This window comes from Pinus tabuliformis, chromosome 3_1, assembly GCF_031772625.1.
Source record: "Pinus tabuliformis cultivar Carrire ecotype Pingquan chromosome 3_1, CPIR1, whole genome shotgun sequence".
NCBI classification, from domain to species: Eukaryota; Viridiplantae; Streptophyta; class Pinopsida; order Pinales; family Pinaceae; genus Pinus; species Pinus tabuliformis.
The window spans coordinates 991623697-991641260 of record NC_142301.1 but is presented as its reverse complement, the minus strand read 5'-3'; positions in this window follow the sequence as shown (position 1 = coordinate 991641260).

Sequence of the window (17564 nt, the reverse complement as noted above, 5' to 3'; positions counted from 1 at the left end):
TCAATAATCTGCGTCTGTTTTCCATTCCTCTTGTTGGGTTCTGACTCAGAGTCAAAACATGCATATAATTCTAAAGCCTTCAACTCGACCACCAGTGACTGCTTGGCCCTGTTATCACCCCAAGAAACTCTCCTAGGTTGTATTTCAGAGATGCTCGAGAACATTACAAGCTCAACAAAAAGGTTGGATAAATGGTGGATGAATGAAACAAATGTTGCATATTCAAGCCAGATAACCACTTCTACTATGCTTGACCCCACACATGGTTGAAAACACCCAGAATAAAAGGCTTTAGCCAACCAATTACTCACAGTTTAAAGAAAGTGTGATGATGGAGAAGACTGACCACACTAGCAGATGCACAGGACCCTGTGATGGCCGGTTGCAACTAGTTAAAAGGTCTGTAAATCTGTTTTCTAATACACAGATAGGATGACAGTTCTCTGGCATTAAAATAACAGAAACCTGTAAACAACTTCAATGATACATGCTAAATCCTAACATAGAGGAGGGATGATAGCCCCTCTAATGCTAAACATTAACAGCACATGAATAAATGCAAAACAGGCACAGCCTAGAACAAGAAGAAGAAGTGGGCAGTGAGCAATTAATAGCAAAAGAATCTTGCATTAGTTAGAAATGAAGACCAGACGCTGCAGGTATCACAACAATTAAAATCTCCAAAGTTGAACCTTATAGCAAAATAACACTCATCCCACACTCCTCCCCCTATTAAATTTGTCTTCTAGATATATATAGAGGTTGATTACAAAATTGCTCTGCTAAGCTATGCGTGGAGGTGTCTTAATGACCACCAACCACATTTACACATAGATATGGGCCTCTGCTGCAATTCTGAGTGTTTTAATGGAAAAATCGGCCTTTTATGATATTCTGATGTCCTTCTCTGGTAGCTGGATTGAATTATGGATTAAATTCCATGCCTTGATAAATGCTCTTCACTGATCGAGGTTGTCCTGTTTGTCCTCGGCCATGCTACTCTTTAATTGTAGTTGTTGGAGCCTTAATTCACAGAGAGCAGGTAGATCGTCGCCTTCATCCTTCGGGTGAATAACACAGGTTACAGGCGAGAACAGAATGGCAGAAGCATGAGAAAAAGGCGAAATCAAATACTGGCCGTCCGATCATAAAGCTCAATGGCCGATATTGTGCGGGAGAAGCTATCGGGAGCAGAAGGGAATGAATGAATGCTAACCATCGGATCACAAAGATCGATGGCAGGGATTGAATTATGGGAGTCATCGAGAAGAAATGCGAATGGAGGATCCGGGTGAATGAGGGTCGTCGGATCATATATACGGACGGTAGAGATCGGTTTGGAATGACTTATTGGGAGTGGAGTATCATCAGCCATCGGATTGCAATCTACACAGATCCGATGGTGATCGTAAGAAAAGGTGCAAGTGATTTAACAACCGGGGAATCATACAGAATGACGGTTTTGCATGGTGGGTGGTTTCCCCGCACCACCTATCGTCCGACGGTGGTTTCCGTATAGCGGGCAGTGATCCAATATAAATATGCCACGTGGCCGCCCGAAACCACCACCCCCGCAGGTTAACGAGCGCGTAGGTCTCGCGATGAGGAGAAGTGACTACCGTCAATCTGGCGATGGATGGTCATATGGAGGGGAAGAAGCGGAGGGTTCAATGATCGGGCGGGTGACATGGAAACCGTTAGATCGGATGCGATCAACGGTGGAGATTTAAAACATGACAGAGGGCTATCTTGGCATGGGTTCATGTGTTAAGTGCCCGGGAGTTAAAGCAAACTGGTTATGTAGAGTTTACACAGGTTTATAGGGAAATTCGACGGAAAACAGAGGTAGCAGGAATTAAACAAAAATGAGTTTAACCAGAGATTGTGGAGTAGAACAGGGATAACGAGGGTTATGAGAATCAAAGAAGAATGAAGGAGGAGGAGGAAATGAACTGCAGCAAGCTCCCTCAGCACAAACCAACCACAATTCAACCCTTTAAGCAACAAAATCAATAGCAGAGCTAACATTGGCTCCTTCTAGGGATGAGATCCTCCCTGTGAAGTCTCAAGAACTGCAGACCGATGCCTTCATACAAAACCAGCTTAAAAAAAATTTCCTAGTATCCATTGGGTATGGAGTCAAACTAAGCATATACTAAAAACTGAACAAGAAACTGTTTACAATCATTAAAGCCTGAAAACTTAAAACTTCAAAAACTACCCATCTGCTGGGTCATCAAAATTGTTGTCTGTCATTTGGTTCATCATAGATCAGCCAGACAGGATTTATTTGATCCTCTACCTCAAAGAGTTTAGGAGATTTGAACTTGACAGGCAGATATGGATCAAATTTCATTTCTCTTTTATGTATTTTCCTCCTTGGATGTTCTTTAGAGGAGCCTTTGCACACCTGCTGAATAATCATTGCTGTTGTGTACATGTCTGTGTATTCTTTAACCTTCACAATAAATATAAATGATGCACTAGTATGTTCATGTGTAGGGGCACAGAGACATTTTCTGCTTCTGAATCTTTCTTTGAACCATCCTCATCCAAGGAGGAGTCCCATAGTTGTACATCTTCTTCCTCTATCATCTGATAAGCTACCCTTTCATTTTGTGTGGAGGCCACCTGAGCAGGTTTCAAAATATCAAGACTGATATGATCAGCTTTAGCCTTGAGCATTGAATTATGTTCTGGCACAGTGTTCAAGGGGCAACTATGAGGGATTGTCACTTGAGCAGATGGAGGGACAAAATATGATGGGAAGTTTTCTTCTCCCTCTTTGATCACTAGACCGGGGATGATAGCAGGCTGGATAATTTGCAGATCTGCATAATCATGGGAAGATGAGGAAGCTTCAAGCTCAAATTCCTAGAGGATGAAGGTGCCTTCTGCTGATTGCTGCTGCTAATAAGCTTGTTGTTCTGCAGGCACAACAAACTGACAAGCAGTGCCTCTTGATAATGCTTCTTCATATGCAGCTATGGTTAGGAAAGGAGCACCTTCCAAACCATGGGTCTTCTCCTCTTCTTCAGGCAGCTCTTCTTCCATGACTATATTTTGACAAAGGGTCTTCACCCTTTGATCCTCGTTTGCTTCTCTATTTCTTTGCAAATTCTGCAAATGCTCACTTGCTCCTGTGCATGGATTTGGAGATGGAAAATAAAAGGAACAATGATCTCCTACTTCTTCAAAATGCTGCTCAGCTTTTAACTTGGAAACTTCAGAGGTCAACAGCTCAATCATCCTAGCCAATTCATCTATTTCAGAATTATAGGATGATGAGGATTCTCCTCGCCGTCTTCTGTTTTCATCATCGCCTTCAAGTCTCTCTGCAGAAATGATATTTGCTTCTACTTCAAAGGTTGCAGATTGCATATCAGCCAAATAATTACATCTTCGTTCTCTTAACAGCAGGAAGAATTGAGAATCGAAGGCATTAGCATATGTGAGCATGGCAAAAGGAGTGGTAGGTCTTACTTCAGCTGGCATTCTGCTGTACATATGATTAAATCTGATGTTGAGATCAGACAGCAGCTCACCATCTTCTCTCTGCAAGTTCCCAAATTCTTCATGATAAAAGAGCAGATATTTATTATTTCCCTAGTGCTTTAAAAATACATCATCTAGGGCCTCAATGTCTACAATGGACCTAGGGGGGGAATTTCTAAACCATTTTCTAGCTTCCCCATCTAGGCTTTGAACAAAAACCCTTATCCAGACATCCTCTTCATTGATATACAGGTTATTAGCATAGCAATAAAAAGCCTCTAAATTCTCTTCAGCTATTACTCCTTCTTTACCAGTAAACTTAGGCATAAATTCTTGATAATCTCCTGCAGGCATGGCATTCAAAGGGGTAGGCAAGACTAAGGGTCCATACCTAATAGCAACTATTTGTTCTACCTTTGTGAGGGCTTGCTGGCCTGCCATGACTGAGGTAAACAAAAGGGATACTGGTGGACTGAGTGAAATGAATCAATAAAAAGGATAATGGAGACAGAGGAATATGACAGACATCATGGTGCTTCTTTCAGCTGAGGTTTGAAAGGGAAATGAATAAGAAGGAATTGTATGAATCTCCGAAGGTATTTCTACACTAGCATAGATACATAAAAATTATAAGGCTTACATAATCCTGATGCTCCTTCCTATGATATTTTCTTCTGCTGAACGATCTTCTTAGGATCAGGCACTGGTTCAGCTGATGGTTTCTGAAGATATCTTCGAACATGCCTCACCAACTGCACCAGAATTGCAAAGTGGAGTCGCCAAAGGATGGTCTTCCTCTAATGGAGTCGCCAGACAGATGATTACAACCAGAAATTGTGTTCAAACCTTGTCTGTCATCAAAGGTTGAAGCTATGTCATTCTCCTAGGGGAGCTGAGCTTCGATTCTCCTCTCCCCGGCAACAGAGCCATTTAATGTTATCACCCCAAGAAACTCTCCTAGGTTGTACCTTAGAGATGCTCGGGAACATTACAAACTCAACAAAAATGTTGGATAAATGGTGGATGAATGAAACAAATGTTGCATATTCAAGCTAGATAACCACTTCTAATATGCTTGACCCCAGACATGGGTGAACACCCCCAGACTACAAGGCTTTAGACCACCAATTACTCACAGTTTAAAGAAAGTGTGATGATGGAGAAGACTGACCACACCAGCAGATGCACAGGACCCTGTGATGGCCAGCTGCAACCAGTTAAAAGGTCTGTAAATCTATTTTCTAATACACAGACAGGATGATAGCTCTCTGGCACTAAAATAACAGAAACCTGCTAACAACTTCAATGATACATGCTAAATCCTAACGTAGAGTTGGGATGACATCCCCTCTAATTTTAAACATTAACAACACATGAATAAATGCAAAACATGCACAACTTGGAACAAGAAGAAGAAGTGGACAGTGAGCAATCAACAACAAAAGAAGCTTGCATTAGCTGGAAATGAAGACCAGATGCTGCAGGTATCACAATAGTTACAATCTTCAGAAGTTGAACCTTACAGCAAAATAACACTCATCCCTTCTAGATATATATAGAGGTTGATTACAAAATTGTCTGCTAAGCTATGCCTGGAGGTGTCTTAATGATCACCAATCACATTTACACACAGATATGGGCCTCTGTTGCAATTCTGAGTGTTTTAATGGACAAATCGGCCTTTTCTGATATTCTGATGTCCTTCTCTGGCAGCTGGATTGAATTATGGATTAAATTCCATGCCTGATAAATGCTCTTCACTGCTCGAGGTTGTCCTGTTTGTCCTCAGCCATGATGCTCTTAAATTGCAATTGTTGGAGCCTTAACACACAGGGAGCAGGTAGATCATCCACTTCATCCTTCAGGTGAATAACACAGGTTACGAGCGAGAACAAAATGGTAGAAGCATGACCAAAAGGCGAAAACAAATACTGGCTGTCGGATCATAAAGCTCAATGGCCGAGGTTGTGCGGGAGAAGTTATCGGGAGCAGAGGTGAAAGGATGAACATTGACTATCAAATCACATAGATCGACGGCAGGGATTGAATTACGGAAGCCATCGGGAAGAAATGCGAATGGAGGATCGGGGTGAATGAGGGCCGTCGAATCATGTATACAGATGGTCGAGATCAGTTTAGAATGGCTTATCGAGAGTGGAGTATCGTTGATTGTCGGATCGCGATCTGTGAAAATCTGACGGTGATCACAAGCAAAAGGTGCAAGGGATTTAATGGCCGGGGAATCAGAGAGAACAACGGTTTTGCGCAGTGGGCGGTTTCCCCGCACCGCCTATCAACCGACGACGATTTTTGTATAGTGGGCAGCGGTCCAATACAAATACGCCATGTGGCTGCCCGAAACCACCACCCCTGTGGGTTAACGAGTGTGCAGGTCTCGCGATGAGGAGAAGCGATTGCCGTCAATCTGGCGATGGACGGTCAGATGGAGGGGAAGAAGCGCATGGTTTAATGATTGGGCAGGTGACATGGAAACTGTTAGATCAGATGCGATCAACGACAGAGATTTAAAACATGACAGAGGGCTATCTTGGCGTGGGTTCATGTGTTAAGAACCCAGGAGTTAAAGCAAACAGGTTATGTAGAGTTTACACGGGTTTATAGGGAAATTCAGCGGAAAACAAACGTAGCAGGAATTAAACAAAAATGAGTTTAACCAGAGATTGTGGAGTAGAATAGGCATAACGAGGGTTATGAGAATCAAATAAGAATGAAGGAGGAGGAGGAAATGAACTACAGCAAGCTCCCTTGGCACAAACAAACCACAATTCGACCCTTTAACCAGTGAAATCAATAGCAGAACTAATAGGCCTGACACTCAATTTTTTTATAGATGGGGCTCTTATAGATCTCACACCACTTTCCTGTGTCTTCCTTCGACTATGTGGTGTTGCTCTTTTCGTCCAGCCTTGATGGGTTGTCTTGGGTCACCCCGCCTTGTATTTGTCCTTTGCTCTCTGATTTGGGGGCACCTTTCTCTTGCTTCGGATTGACAGATCCAAAGTCTCACTTCTTTTGTTTAAACTTCTACTCAGTCTTGACAACGTATCAGTATGTTGTGCCAAGCGAGGATATGTCAAGGACATCCATCTCATCCTAAATGTACCGATTTAGGCAGGTGAGGTATTTGAGTACCAAATGCCACTCAAAATCCTTGATAGCCAACTTCGTGCGAAGGGTACAAAAATTATTGGTAAACTCTCACACATCTTGGTCTCTTCCCTGCTGTAGCGTGGTCTACTTTATATATTTATCCTCATAACCCTCGACAAGGTAGTATTACTCCTTAATGGCATCTCAGAACATATTCCAGGTTGGTTCTACTAAAAATAGTGAGGTCGTACTTTCATCCTTCTTCTCATAGTAGGTTTCCAACTAGTCCTTGTCATGGTGGGTGACTTTGATAAGTGCAAAGTAATCTTTTCCCGATTGGAAAAATCATGAACAGAAAAATATCCTTCTAGAATATTTAACCATTTATCTACAATGTACACATCTATCTAACCCTCAAATATGTGGATGTCAAAGTTAACTTGTACCTTAAAGGGTGTGGTGGTTCCATAGTAGCTGCTGGAAGGAGATGTGTCACCCTTGGGTAGACACTGAAGGATCTGGGAAAATTTGTCCATCATCGTGTTCCTTCATCACTCAAGGGCTTCTTCAAACAAGATTTTGAAAGGATCTCTTGCCCCCTCATCTTTCCTCTCTTCCGCCATGAGAGTTTGTTAGGATTTGCGAGGCTGGTCTTGCAAAGGTTCGACCAGTTCGAGCCCTAACTCCTTGTATCTCGAACTCATTGAAGACAGGCAAAGAAAAATAGAGAAAGAGAAGACTACTCTGATACTAGAGGTCCAAAATTAAACAGGAACACAATAAATTATAGATATAACTTTAAATACAAAGATGCAACAGAAATAATACTTCGTTTCATTAATATCAAATAGTAAAATATGGTTAAAACTAGAAATGGAAATAAACTAACTTGGGTGATGGTAGCTTATCTTTGAGAAGAGATATGGAAGCTACATGCCTTTTAACTATGTTACGATGATTCTGGGAGGCCTATTTATCATTGAGAAATAATGGAAAACCCTAAACATCCAAATTCCTTACCCTAGGAGAGGAAGCACCAAAACTAGGGGCCGTGTTTGGGTAAATTCATACATCAACTTCACAGGGTCGTAGCTTTGGCATACGATCTCTGTTTGACGCGCAAAATACCTTGTCGGAAAGATATATCTGAGTACTACAACTTTCGAATCATAAAAAAAATTATACATATCTATTTTGGACCCTAGTTTCCCAAAAAAATGTCATTTATGGCCTTAAAACCGCTCCGGAAGTTCAGAACTTCAAAAACTACCAAAAATAGTAAATTGTGCTACAATTAAGGAAACCAAAAAATGAAAGAGATAGTGGAGGGGGTCCCACTGGAATAGGTGGTGGAATCATGATGAGGATCACTTTGATCCGATGCTAGTTTTATCCAAATTCTACCACTTTGAGTTTTGAGCCTTTTACCATTCCACTGGTACTTCTTTAAAGATCCACCTGGATCAATCCTCCCCACTAAGAGATTTTTGACTGCTAAAAGAATTCTTAGTCAATTGAGAAGTGAGGAAAATTCCCCCTCACTTTCTCTTTCTCCATACATCGAGCTTTACTTGGATGTAATCCTTTGAAGGAAACATGAATGTACTCCACATCTCCCCACCGTGATGTTTTGGTTTTCCTGTCGAGTATGATATCTTCGAGCAACTTATCTAGATACTCTGGTGAAAAATAATCCATTCTATGAATCTATGCAACCTCTTCGATATCCATAATCAATCGAGGTTCATAAAGCTTCACGTTTTCAACATTTACCACTGAGTACATTTGCATATAAGGAAGCAAGTCAAGACAAAAAGCATTGTCTCCAATCTTTGCCAATATGGAGAAGGGACCATATTGAATGGGTATTAGTTTCTTCCCTTCTTCCTTCATTCTATCCTTGCTAATTTGGAGCCATACCTTGTCCCCAACTTGAAACCGATGGCCAACTCAGTGCTTATCATGTCGAGCTTTACACCAAGCATGAATATTCTCCAAATTTCTCATGTACTGCCTAATGAATCACTTGTATCTGGTAAATAAACTTATATGCTTTGTCCCTATCATCTTGTCCATTTCCATCCTCATCTTTCCCAAAGGCCATGTCTAAGGGATCCCCTCATAGATAACCAAAACATGCCTCAAATGGTGAGCTCTGGTTGGATGAATGTGATGCTCGATTGTACGCATGATGTACATAAGGAAGTTGTTCATCCCACAACTTGGGATGTTTTCCACAATAGCCTTGTAACAAGTGTACCACGATGTGGCTAACGACCTCCATTTTCCCGTCACTCTGTGTATGAAATGTCATACTTCTTTCAGCTTAGTGGCCATCATTCTCCACAAGATGGTCCAAAAATATCCAAGAAAGTGAGAGTCTCAATCTGATACAATAGATGTGTGAAACTCAAAATGGACCCAAACATGCTGAAAGTAAAGATAAGTAGTCTCCTCAGCAGTGACCTACTTTTTACAAGGCATTAAAATACACAGTTTACTAAAACGATCCACAACAACATAGAAATAGTCATGACCTTTCCTAGACATAGGTAAACCACCTACGAAGTCCATGGACACACTTTCCTATGGCCGACTCGGAATCGAGAGTGGTGTGTAGAGCCCAAGTTTTCTATTAGAGGGCTTTGAAACAAAACAAAACACACAACCCTTTACAAAGCGAGTCACAATGTTTTTCATATGAGGCCGAAATCAAAACCTCTGTAAATAACAAACTATTTTCAGCTCCAAAATGACCAGACATGAGAGAGGTATGAGCCTCTGAGATTACATGTACCCTTTCATTAATGGGTATGCATAGCTTGGCCAGGCGATACAATAATTTTCCTTGCAAATAATAATTGTCTACCTGCGATCAACGAGCTAGTTTTGCATAGATTTCTTTAAAATCATCATCATTAGTATATTGTTTAACATAACTTTATAATAAGAAAGAAACATTTTTCAAAAATATAGATGAAGAAATAGGAGGGTGAGAAAAAATATTTTCTACTTTATTGTTGGTTCCCTTCTTGTATTTTATTACTAGATGAAATTGTTGGAGGAATCCCATCCATCTAAAATGATGGGCTTGCTAAAGCTTGGTATGTGACTAAAGGTACTGCAAGGGCTGATGATCTATATGGATGATGGTCTCCTTGCCAATGAGATAGTGTTTCCACTCCTTTATACTCTGAACTAGGGCATACAATTCCTTGTCATACGTGGGATAATTCACAACATCTTGGGGGAAAGTCTCTGAATAGTAACATACAAGATTCCTTTTCTGCAACAATATAGTGCCCATGGCATATCCGCTTCCATTTGTTTCAATCTCAAAACCCTGTTGAAGGTCTAGTAAGGCTAGCACAGTTGTTGTGCTAACCTTCTCTTTCATTGTGTCGAAGTATTTCCGCTGCTTTCCTCCCCAGTGAAAGGTCTACTTCACACTTTTCAATGTGTGTAAGGGGGGTGTGATAATAGAGAAGTTCACAATAAACTTTCTCTAATAATGTACCGCACCCAGAAAGCTTCGGACCTCTGTAACATTTGTGGGCTCAGGTCATTTCATAATCACATCTATCATAGAGGGATGTATTTTCAATTTCCGATTACCGACTATGTCGCCTAAATAAATGAGAGAGGTCTTCTCAAACTCACACATTGACAGTTTTACATACAGTTTTTCATTTTTCAAAACATCAAGAACTTTGTTCACATGACATACATGTTCATCCAATATCCTACTATAAACAAGAATTTCATCTAGATAGACAAGCACAAAATGACCATGAAAAGGCCTAAACAAATCATTCATTACCCTCAAAAATGTGGCCGAAGAATTGCACATTCCAAATGGCATCAACGTCCATTTGAACAACCCTTGTTTGGTTTTGAACATAGTCTTCCAAACGTCTTTCTCTGCAATTCTAACCTGGTGATAGCCACTACGTAAATCTAGTTTTGTAAAAATAAACATCATTTTTCAACTGATCTAATAATTCATCATTGCGAGGGAGAGGGTATAGATTCTTCACCATAATTTTTTCTTACCACCCTGTAGTCTACGCACATTCTCAATGTGCCATCTTTCTTTGGCATCAACACAATCAGTGAGACGCACAGAGAAGAACTCAGTCTGATGACCCCTTGATTTAGCAACTATTACACATGTTTCTTGATCTCCTCCATCTCAATATAAGCCATCCTATACATGAAAATATTCGGTAAAGACGCATCATATTGTAAATGGATCTCATGTTGGATTTCCCATTTTTGGGGCAATCCTCTCGGTTCTTGAAACAATCCATTATAGTTAGAAATCATTTCTAACAATTCCATCTTATGATCAGTATTACAACCATTGAAAGCATCATCCATCTTGGCCTCTTTCACTCTCACTACCATGAGCATGCACCCTTTTATTGAATTAACGATTCGTTTAATCTATAATGCACTTACAAGGCTAACATTAACTTTTGTATGATGAGCTCTGACTATATATTCTACCCCATCCTTCATGAGGAAGTATTTGTTTTCATTCTAAAAGAAAACTATTATGTCATATAGATATGTACTTCCCAAGATGATTCCACATATGTCCAAAGGCACAACATCTAACTCTACCTCATCAACTAATTTGGAAGCAATAACAAGTCTAGCCCTACACTACTTGGTTACCTATAATTTGGCTTTATCGCTTACCCAACCAAGTGGTTATGGACTCAGATGAGGCTTAGTTTCAAGGCCTAACCTTTTCACTAAGGACTGAGATTAAATTTTCTTGTGAACCTAAATGAAACAGAGTTCCCATCTTTCAATGCTTTATAATAGCTCTAATGTGGAATAACTCAATTCTCTTTCACTCATTACTTACAAGCTCATTCAAATAACTAGTACATGAAATTGAATCGGAACTATCATTAACAGAAAGAGTACCTCTTGTGCCCATGGTTATGATCAATGTATCATTGTTAGAATCTGATCTAAGGTCCTGCTGTGTTGTTTCCATTGTCTTATGCTTGCCCTTTCTACTGAATCTCTTTGGTCTTAGCTCTGGATGTAGATTCCAACAATGGTCCTTGTTCTGTCCTTCTCTCTTGCAATTTGTGCAAGATGGTGTTACTCCATCCTCTTTCTTGGCTGTGACGGTCTTCTTATCCTTCCCCTTGCCTTTCTTCTGGAATTATTCATGTTGAGGGTTGAACAATGTTTTCTTAGATTGATCATCTATGTCATTCTTACCTTGCATTTCAAGATGAATCACCTTTATGCTTGATACATCAATCGTAGTAGGCTCGAAAAATAAAAGTGAGTGTCTTATGTAACTATGTAGTGCACCAACATACTTAGTTATAGTCTTGGATGAATCTAATGAGATGCTCAAATTCAATGCTTGTTTATGAAATTCTTCACTGAAGCTTTTCTCATTTTGGCCTTTATCTTGGCTTAGATATTGCCATTCCATTAGTGCCTTTTATTTATAACCCAAAGGGTAAAATTTGTCTTTCAATGGAGAAATAAAACTAGACCAAGAGGAACTAAGGTTACCTGACTTTTTTCTTCCCTTCTACAACTTTCTCTCTCCACCAAACGACAGTAGTGCCACTCGACAAAAGAGATGCTAATTGGACCTTTGCCTCATTTTCTTTGATTTGTTGGATCCGGCAATAAACCTCTATTTTTCTTACCCAATTATTAGGTTTTTCAGCACTACACTCTCTATTGTACATGGGCAGGTCAAACTTTACATCTAGCTTGAAGAACAGTTTCTTAGATGTATGTTTGGAATCATGATTAAAGTGATGAGAAATATCACTTGAAGAACGAGAGGGTGGAGGGTCTTCTCCACCACCTTGATGATTTTCTGATCTATTATCATGGAAACCTTCCTTCTCATGATCAAGTGCCTTCTCATACTCTGAAAACAACTTGTCCAATTTCTCTACCATATTTTAGAATACCTTGCATAAATTATGTTCCTCTTCCCAATGGGCTTCTTCATTTTCCATGTTTCTTCTTTGTTGTGCACATCCTGCTTCAAGATAAAAGGAATTAAATGTTCCTTCTCCTTTTCACAGATTGTTCCAGGTTAGCATATACTCATTTAATTCCCATCAACAAATATATGATCTGATACCAAACTTGATCCAATATATTTTACTTATAGATGCATCATAATTACATGAAACAGAGCTTATTAACCATGGAACTTAAAAGCAAACAAAAAATGTGGAAATGAAATGATAATCAAGAAAACCATGACACAAAGTTTTTATTACAGAATTAATCCAATTTGGACTACGTCTTTGGGGCCTGCTTAATAGTGGGGTGGCCATCTTTCATTAAGTGGCATAAAAAGAGATAAAAGTACAAGAAACATTCAATTGCAATCCTTATGCCTCCAAGCTGGAAGATGGATGAAGAATGGAGAACCCAGCTTCAAAAACATGCATTACCATTGAAATCCTAGCAAAACGTTTTGCAAAAATGCACATCTGAACACCCAATTTGGATAGTCAGGCCTTCTACACCTTCTTGGAACCTCCCTGCTTCTCAAGGTGGGCTCCTGGCTTACTACTAGGTCAGGGCCTACAATGCTCAATAGATTCTAAACTAATCTTCTAGTCCTCTCTGCGTTTCTTTGACATGGATGGTTCTTTAGGTAAGTTGGTAGCAAAATCCCCCAATACCCAGGCAATTCCAAACAAATGACGAAGTTTAGCAAGCAGACATTTTTCCAACAGAGGTTCTTGGGGCCCTAAATAATATGTGGAAACAACCCTTAAAAACATGGAAAAACCACTTTAACTGCACGTTGAACTCAATGAACTTTTACTATTGGCGTTTCACTGCAACCGGCGGTTTCATCAGCATACAGACCAACCCATACATCAAGTGACCTGCGATACATCAGACCCTCCAGGAGTATTAAACATGACATATAAAATATCAAGTCTGGAAAACACATCACAAATCACAACTGGTGGAGCCCATCGGGTAACATATATACAAGTGTAGTGCTTGTGTGGTATACGATTGTGATATCACAATCGCAACCTAATCTCTTCGGAGGTTGATTCTATATATTTGCACATTGAGATGTGCAATTGCGATTCGTTGCATCGCAACCCTGATTTTTAGGGGCCTATTCTTTCACCTTCTCCTTTTGTGATGGGCAATTGAGATTTGATCACATCACAACCTTGGGAAAATTTTCATTAACTGGGACTAATGGCAGCCTGCCACTTGGTTCTTCCGCATTTGTTGAGAGTGTTTTCCACACCATCTCCCCCTGCCACCTAGACAAGTCAAACATAAACTTTGACTTTCTATAACTTCTTCATATGAACTCGGGTTTGAGTGTCGTTCTCACTGTTGGAATAATGATGACAAGAACTTCGATCCAATGCTAAGTCTATCCAAATTCTCCACTTTGAGTTTTTATCCTTTTACCATGCCACTGATACTTCTTTAAAGATCCACCTAGATCAATAAGGTTCTTTTGGCTCCCACTATCGACAATGAACTATAGTGGAGAACCCTTCACCTATATCCGTGAGTGGAATAGGTGTTCCCCCTCCTTAGGATCTTCAGGCTCATTCTTTTGGATCCATATGGTGGCAACAGTGGTGCTAGGCTCTACATCAATAATCTGCTTACCTTTATCATTCCTCTTGTTGGGTTATGACTCAGAGTTAGAAAATGCATCTGATTTTGAAGCCTTCAACTCAGCCACCAATGACTTCTTAGCCTGACACTCACTTGTGTTGTGAGTGGGGCTCTTCTGGAACTCACACCACTTTCCTGTGTCCTTCGACTTCGTGGTGTTATACTTTTCTTACGGCTTTGATGGGTTGTTTTGGGTCAGCTCGCCTTGGATTTGTCCCTTGTTCTCTAATTTGGGGGCATCTTTCCCTTGCTTTGGATTCACAAGCCTCACTTATTTTGTTTAAACTTCTGTTTGATCTTGACAGTGTATCGATACGTTGTGTCGAGAGAGGATATTTCCAAGAACTCCATCTCATCCTAGATGTACCTGTGTAGGCAGTCATGGTATTTGACTACCAAATTCCACTCAGAATTCTTGATACCCAACTTTGTGCAAAGGGTATGAAAAATATTGGTAAACTTAGGCACATCTTGGTCTCTTCCCTACTACAAAGTGGTTCACTTTATGTATTTATCATCATAGCTCCAAGCATGGTAGTACTTCTCCTTGATGGCATTGCAAAACGAATTCCAGGTGGGTGTGGATGAAAATAGTGAGGGCATACTTCCGTCCTTCTTCTTATAGTAGGTTTCCCACCAGTCCTTGACGTGGGGGGTGACTTTGAGAATTGCAAAATTAATATTTTCCCGGCTGGAAAAATCACGAACAAAAAAATGTCCTTCTAGTAGATTGAAAAATTTATCTATGGCATCCACATCTATCTAACCCTCAAATATGGGGATGCCAAAGCTAACTTGTACCTTAAAGGGTGTGGCACTTATAGAGTAGCTGTTGGAAGGATACGCGTCGCCCTTGGGTAGCAGCTGAAGGACCTGGGAAAATGTTTCGATCATCATGTTCCTCTATTGCTTGAGGGATTTTTTGAGAAAGATTTTGAAAGGATCTCCTCCCCCCTCATCTTTCTTCTCTTCCACCATGAGAGGTCATCAGGATTTTCATGGTTGGTCTGGCAAAGGTTTGACTAGCTCGAGCCCTAACTCCTTGTATCCCAACCTTGTTGGGGACATGTAAATAAAAAGAGAGAAAAAGTAGACGACTCTTCTATCACTGATCCAAACTTAAACAGGAACACAATAAATTCCAGATATAACCATAAGAAAAGAGATGCAGTAGAAATAATACCTCATTTCATTAATATCAAATACTGAAATATGCTTACAAATAGAAATGGAGATAAACTAACTCATGGGATGGTAGCTTATCTCTGAGAAGAGATGTGGCGGCTACATGCCTCTGAACTATTTTAAAATGAGGCTCAGAGGCCTATTTATTATTTAGAAACAATGGAAAACTATAAATATCCAAAAACCCTACCTTAGCAGATGAAGCATCAAAACTATGGTCCCTATTTGGGTAAATTGGTACATCAACTTCCCAGGGTCATAACTTTGGTATATGATCTCCATTTGATGGGATCAATACCTCGTTAGAAAGATGTATTTGAGGAATATAACTTTTGATGAATCAACATTATAAAATGGCCAAGTTTGGACTTGTTTTTCCCAAAAATGGTCTTTTAAGGCCTCAAAATAGCTTCATAAGTTAAAGATGTGAAGAAATGAAAACAATAGTAAGTTATGCTACAATTAAGGAAACTAAAAAACTGAAAGATACAGTGGTGTGGGTCCTAGTGGAATAGGAGGGTTGCCAGAAACATCCACCTAGATCATTCCTCCCCCCTTAGGAAGAAATGGTCCCTATTTCATTGAGTGCTTCATGATATCGGGAAACTTCTACTAAACTTGGTCCTTGATGAGTCACTTGCCTTAGTGCAGGATTTGGCCAGCTTTGAAAAATTGATATAATTGGATCTTTTGCTGCTAAGTGTTCTTGACCTGTGTGTCCATAATCTGATCAGTTGTGTCATTTTCCATGTATTTTGGGTCTAACGTTGTTGGTGTGACTTGTTCTGCAATGTCTGTTGTTTCAAGTAATGGTGGGAAGTATGGTCAAATATGATCCAAATTGAAGACTAAGTGTAAGCCAAGTAATAGGGGAATGGTAAGCTCAAAATCATTGTCTAACACAACCTTGGTAATGGTGTAATGACCATAGGAGAGTGGTATGAGCTTCCGATGGCCTATGGTAAGGCATTCTTTCTGCAAATGCAACAAACTTTGTCACCCACCTGAAAATTGTGTTGCACCCAATGTTGATCATGTTGCTACTTGTACTTGGAATTTTCCATAATAGAGTGATGATTTTTTAGTCTATTGGGTAGAGGTGATCTAGGATTCAAATTGAACGAACGCTTGACTTGACAGTGCAAGGGCACCCCTATGGGTGAGGAGAAGATGTCCCTGTATTCTTTCATGACCGTATCCACCTAGTTCTGCTGTGTGGAGAAACTCTTCCCGGCGGCCATAGATGTGGCTACGCTCTTCCCCTTAATTTTTGAGTGAATGAGAAAGAAAAAAATTACCTAATCTCGGAGATGATCTTAGTGCATTTCTTAGCAGAGGTAAAAGAGATGGTGGTATGTGGAGCTACCTCAGGTATCCTATATAACATATTACCCAAATAAATAATATGAAAGTGAGGCCTCGACCCATATATAGCATGTCACTTCCATAAGTATGGTTGTTCTAATAATACACCACAAACATTAAGAGGAGAAACATCACACAGTACCTCATCTTTGAAGTGCTTGATGTTGTAGGGATGGCGACACTGTTGGCTGACTCGGAGATCTCGTCCTTGGTGAAGCCACTTGATGTTCTACAGATGCGGGTGTGGTGTAGTTAGTAGGCCCAATTGCTTCACAACCTCTACTAAAATGAGGTTCTTTTGGCTCTCGCTATCGACAATGAACTGCAGTTGATAACCCTTCACCCACATCTGTGATTGGAATAGGCATCCCCCCTAAGGATATTCAGGCTCATTCTTCTAGATCTTGGTGGTGGCAATAATGCCGCTATGATCCGCATCAATAATTTGCTTCCCTTTGTCATTCCTTTTCTTGGGTTCTGACTCAGAGTTGAAACATGCATCTGATTCTTAAGTATTTAACTCAACCACTAGAGACTTCTTGGCCCGACACTCACTTGTGTTGTGAGTGGGGCTCTTATGGAACTCACACAAGTTTCATGTGTCCTTCTTTGACTTCGTGGTGTTGTTATTTTCTTGCAGCTTCGATGGGTTGTCTTGGGTCACCTCACCTTGGCTTTGTTCTTTTTTCTTTGGTTTGGGGGCACCTTTCCCTTGCTTCATATTCACAGATCCAAAG